Consider the following 6,548-nt stretch of genomic DNA (forward strand, 5'->3'; position numbering starts at 1 on the left):
TTGACAGATAGATAGATATATCTATCATATATATATATATATATATATATATACAAAGGAAATTACACAATGACTCATTAAAATATCCCAAATACCTAAGGAGACACAAAATGTGTGGAATAGAGAAAATAGTAATGGAATAAACAAATAAAGCAAGTATCTCTCACCATACTTGACTTCAAAGCATGCTAAAAGGGATACTTATTAACACATCTTCTTATAACACTAAATTATAGGATTATAGCATGAAATATAGGAACATATATGAACATATATAGATGTGGGTACAACACATAGTCATAAATATTTTTAAAGTTCCTTTTTCTTGTTTTTACTAAATTCTTATATAATTAAAGTTAAAATATAATAATTTGAAGTGTTTTCTAAGCTGACTGCAGATACCCCTCTTTCTTCCCTTCCTCCATTCCCTGGGACTCCACCAGAATCTTGGTGCTGACCAAGCTTTGCTCCTTCCTGTGGAATCCCTCAGTCCTCCCTTCTAGCCCATTTCCACTCCTTTGTGTCAGAAGACAATACCTGAGATCGCAAGACCCACACAAAGTTGGAATTCAGGTAGGGGATTTTCACTCTCCTTCTTGTTATCTATTGTTATCTTTCCATTCTCACTCTTAGATCTCTTTTAAACTGCTTACAGGTGCCATCCCCCCTACCTCAACTCCATTCACTGGAGACTCCAACTGTTGGTACAGACCCAAATCCACATAGCTCTTTCATTACTTACTCTCCATATTATTCTTTGTTTTACTTCCATTTACTTGCTAGAGGCTCTCCCCCAACTCCAACTCCAACTCCTTGGGGACCCCACTTCTTGTTATGCATAGGATCCCCTAGTTCTTTCCTATAGATGGTCAGACATTTTTCCTAACAAATCTCTATTCCTCTTTGCTGTCTACATAGCTGCCAAAACATTCTCTACCAGGAAACCCACAACCTCCACACTTTGCTAAGACCAAGAGAAGACAACAGAAATCAAGAAGTGAAATACACACAATAAAGACAAGGCAGGTTTAAAACACTGAGAATCACTTCAAACCTAGTAATTCAGATGCATGTACGCCAACATAAACACAAACACTAAAATCCAAGAATATATGCCTACATCATAACCCAGTAACCCTAATAATAGAGATCCTAAGAAACGTAACACACCTAAAGTATGAGACAAGAACTTCAGAACAGCAATTATGAATATGTTAAAGGACCTTCAAAAGGATATGTATGCATCCTTAGGTACTAGATTAGTTATGTAATCATTTGGTACTGTATAACTAATTGGTGTGATCTTCCCTAAGGACATCTGTTTCTCCCACTCTCAGCACTATTTATTGAGTGTACTGGATGGTTTTCGCTCAGCTTCACACTAGCTAGAGTCATTTGAAAGGAAGAGCTTTAAATTTAGAAAAATTCCTTCATAAGATCCAGCTGAATGTAATTTTCTTAATGATTTTCTTAATTAGTAATGTTCTTAATTTATGACTAATGGGGGAGAGCTCACAACATTGTGTGTGGTAATATCCCTATGATGGTGGTTCTAGGTTCTATCAGAAAGCAGGCTGAAGAAGCCACAATGAGTAAATCAGTAAGCAGCACCCCCTCCACGGCTTCTACATTTTCACCTGCCTCCAGGTTTCTGCCTTCTTGAGTTCCTGTCTTGACTACCTTGGGTGATGAACATTGATATGGAAGTGTAAGCCAAGTAAATAATTTTCTTCCCCTCCCATACACACACACACACACACACACACACATATACACATACACACACATACACATACACACACACACACACACACATACACACACACACATACCAAGTATCATATATATCCACCTTGACCAAGTAAGTTTTATCCCAAAGATACAAAAATAACTCAACACACATAATTAATAAACATAACCGACCAAATTAGTAGGATGAAAGACAAAAATCACAGAATCATATCATTACATGCAGAGGCCTTTGATAAAATCTAACATTTCTTCATGATAAAACACCTGGAGAGACTGGTGGTATAAGGGTCATATCTCAAAATAATGTAGAAGATTTACAAGAAACACATGGCCAATATCAACCCAGAAGAAAAGCATTTCTGCCATGAACAGGCACAGGATGTCTACTCTCTAAATCCCTATTGAATATAGTTCTTGAAGTCTTAGCTAGAGCAATAAAAAATGAAGTAAATAAAAGAGATACAAATAGGAAAGGAAGAAGTCAAAATATCTTTATTCACAGTGGTATGATTTTATACATAAAAGATCATAAAAACTTGTCTAAAAGTTCCTACAGATGATAAACATTTTCATCAAAGTATCGGCACACAAAATTAACACACAAATTTAATTGCCTTCTTATATACATTCTGCATCCTATATCGTCCTCATTTACTAATTGTTTCTTTGGCAGGCTATTTTCTCTCGTTTTAAAGTCAAGATCAATTCTGATTTTGTTAATTTGGATACTGTCTCTGTGCCCTTTAGTTAGTTTGGCTAGGGGTTTATCTATCTTGCTGATTTTTCTCAAAGAACCAGCTTTCGTTTTGTTGATTCTTTTTTTGTATCGTTCTCTTTGTATCTATTTGGTTGACTTCTTCTCTGAGAACCAGTGTATACAAATTAAAATGTGACCCAGAATACCTGTGCAAGTTGAACTATGAACTTTTGTTGTTCCCACTCTTTTTCTGTTTCATTTTGTTTGGCATCTGAGGATATATCAGTCTTGTAGAGTGCATGACAGGGACATAATGCTCACAGTACTATATGGTTTCTATATCACAGACTGATGACCTTTGATTCTCATTATTTAGTCTGTGATGGTCAATAGTGTTTCTATTTTATTGAATTTCATGGAACATTTACAATATTGCTATCATTGCTGCCTAGGCTATGGTGTTGCTTCTTTTACTGTATGTCTTCTCAACAAGATTAACTACCTCAAATTTGGAATAAATGTCTATAATGTTTCTTTACTCATTCATCACAGACAATGGTGATTGGTGATATCTGCCCTTCCATCTACAATTCACAAGTAGGATTATAAAGGGAAACAGATATATGATATTATGGTGTTTTGGCAATGAAGTTCATTGGGTAACTCATTCATAAAGGCAGATTCTGTTGTATTAGGCTCAAAAAAGTGGAGAGATTTGGTCATTCTTTAGTGGGGATATATATATGTAAATTCAATTCCATGGGCAGGGTCAATGCAATAACTTACGAGCTCTAGATTTTAAATAATTAGTTAATTAACTAATTTAGTTAATTAATTAAATTTGTGTGATGTATATGCATGTTTTCATCTGCGCATGTATGGATATATGTGCATTTGTAGGTTCAAAATAGATGTCAGATGTCTTCTTGGTTTTCCCTCTATTGTGTATATCCTGAGGTTGGGTTTACTGTTGAACTTGGAAATTAGCAATTCTGGCTTCTCTACCTAACCAGATTTCCCTAGGGATGCTCTATTTACATGAATATTAAAGATCTGATTTTGTATCCTAATGCATTCCAAATAGGCAACTTACAAAGTGAACCATCTCCTTGGCCTAGTTTTTTGTTATTATTTTAATACATGTTTTATTAATTAAAAAATAAAAGTAAAATAAAATCAAGGTCAAGCATGGTATGTTCCTTAATTTTTCATTGTTGAGATTAAAAAACAAAACACATTATTTGAGGAAACTAGGACAGATTTATTTTGTCTTACAGTTCAGGGAAGCACAATATGCCATGGTGGGAAGATGCCAGCAGGAAGTACCTGATCACACGGCATCCACAGTCAAGAAGGTGATAGTGAATTGGAAGTGGGACCAGAGTATAAATGTGTAAGAATCACCATCCTTCTACTTTCTCTCTTTCTTCAGCAAGACCTTACATATTGAAGATTCAAAAAAAACCTTCATAAACTGTATCACAGCTGAGGACTAGTATTCAAACACATGAAACTGTAAAGGACACTTTATACTCAAATCAAAACACATCCTGACACAAAAGGACAGCACATCTCATAGGTGAGAGAAGTTATCCTGACTTATTCTTAATATGTTTGGACTCAAACATTGATCTACTGCTCTGGTTAGTTTTATGTCAACTTGACACAAGGTAGAGTTTTCTGAAAGGAACTTTCCTCATTTCCCCTCCAAAAAACTCCTATCCTATGCCCCTTATTCCTGCTCACAAACCTACCTTCTCCTGCTTCCCTGTTCTGGCACTCCCCTACATGGGGACATGAAGCCTTCATAGTGCCAAGGGTTTCTCCTCTCACTGATGTCCAACAAGGCCATTCTCTGCTATAAATGTGGCTGGAGTCATGGGTCTTTCCATGTGTACTCTTTAGTTGGTGGTTCAGTCCCTTGGGAGCTCTTGGGGTACTGGTCGGTTCATATTGTTGTTCCTCCTATGGGGCTTCACACCCCTTCAGTTCTTGATTCCTTTCTTTAGTTCCTCCATTGGGGACCCTGTACTAAGTCCCACGGTTGGCTAAGAATATCCACCCCTGTATTTGTCAGACACTGCAGAGCCTCTCAGGAGACAGCTATATCAGGCTCCTGCCAGTAAGACACATATTCTTAATTAGTGATTTATGGGTGAGGGCCCAACCAACTGTGTGTTGTGAAATTCTGGGCTGGAGGTTCTGGGTTCTATAAGAAAGTAGTCTGAGCAAGCAATGAGAAACAAGCCAGTAAGCAGCACCCTTCCATGGCCTCTGAATCAGCTTCTACCTCCAGGTTCCTTGCCTATATGAGTTACTATCCTGACTTTATTTGATAATGAAGAGTGATATGGAAGTATAAACCAAGTATACTGTTTCCTCCCCAATTTTTGGTCATGGTATTTTACCATAGCAATAGAAACAGTAACTAAGACACTTAAGAAACAAGACCATATTATTTATCTCTACTATACTTAAGAATAATAGTGGTCATTCTGTATTCATAAAGAGTTTTTTCTAGATGTAAAATTATCACTCTGGAGAATTTATCAGGGTTAAAAATCTGTTTTGAGATTTAATATGTCATTTAACATGCACATAATCATGCAGTAAAAAAATACAAACTTACTGAAAACAATAACTACTTGACAGACCCTTGAGAACCTAGCTTTCAAAGCTACATAAAAATTAATTATGTTGTTATGAACTTGAGTACACTTACTCTTTGATTAATTTCAGTGTTAAGTCAATTATTCTAGTGTAAGCCCTCCATAATGTCATCTGAGAGAAATTCCACCCTAGATATTAATTCTCCAAGTGGGCATTACTAGGATGAACTCACTTCAGAGTAGTCACTCCTTAAACATTAGAGAAAAATCATTGTACAGAATCAAAAACTTACTGCAATTGTGGTACCTGTGTTCTGGTACATAAGCAGACAGTTTAAGAACAATTAAAATAATTTACATAAAATATATTAGTTTACAGTAACAGTTTATGATCCATAAAATGTAAGAAACACACACAAAACAAGAAAAAGATATCAGAAGAAAGGGGAACTAAGATGTAAGAAGGTGTGGGAAGTGGCTGAAATATACTTTTTGTTCCTTTGCTGTATATGATTGAATGCAGGTTGCATGACTAGGTTAATGTCACTTACGTTCATGAATTCATTTTGGTGGCTAACCAGAAACTGCAGCAGACTTCAAAGATGGTTCTTCTTCCCTATGTCTGTGTGTGATATATGTCTCCTTCCTGTAAGTCTAGTGTCTTATGAAGACCACTGAATCAAGTGGTTGGAAAGAAACAGTTTAAAGTCATAGGAAACTCAGAAGAATCTGGAGGAAACAAGGGCAAAGCACACAGGAGACTGAGAGTCATACAGACAATTTGTAGTAGAGTAGTAATAGTAAACTTTATGATAATGTACAACAAAAATAAATAAAACAATAAAGTAAAATAAATGAAGAGACAAGTGAACTGAGGCATACCACAACTTTCATTGCTATGTTAAATATATTCAGCTGATAACTTAGCTATGTCCTACCAGAAAACATGGACCAGTGTGAAGGCTTAAACCCAGGAAAGGGGGAAGTATCTGGGCCTTGCACAGAAGGTCTTGAAGCAGAAAGCACAGTACAGGACTCAGGACAAAGTTTACAAAAAATAAAGGAAGCATGAATAGGAGAAGTGTGCAGAGCAGAGGAATCTATGTAGCTGGAGGAGGCTTCTCTGCAGAACACAGGGATTTAACTTCACTGTTAGTGAGGTACAGGAGAGCCTTGCAATTCTGTTTTCAGAAGGGGGACAGGAACAGTAGTTGGCTTCCAGTGGTTAGACCTGTGTGCTCTGTAAATAATTTGTGCAGGCAAAGTAAACAGTCTGGAGCATATGATTTACAGCAGGTACAGAAATTATACCAGAGTGGAGCACAGCCATATCAGAAAAAATACCTGGATACTTGTTATTATGTGGGTAGGTTATATTATTAATACAGGAAGGATAGAAAGAGATGAAGTAAATTTAGTGAATTGAATAGAATTAATTGCCTTTTAAGTGAGATTAGACATAGGGGTAGCAATGTCAATAAGCAACCATG

Source organism: Mastomys coucha, unplaced genomic scaffold, assembly GCF_008632895.1.
Source record: "Mastomys coucha isolate ucsf_1 unplaced genomic scaffold, UCSF_Mcou_1 pScaffold13, whole genome shotgun sequence".
Taxonomy (NCBI): domain Eukaryota; kingdom Metazoa; phylum Chordata; class Mammalia; order Rodentia; family Muridae; genus Mastomys; species Mastomys coucha.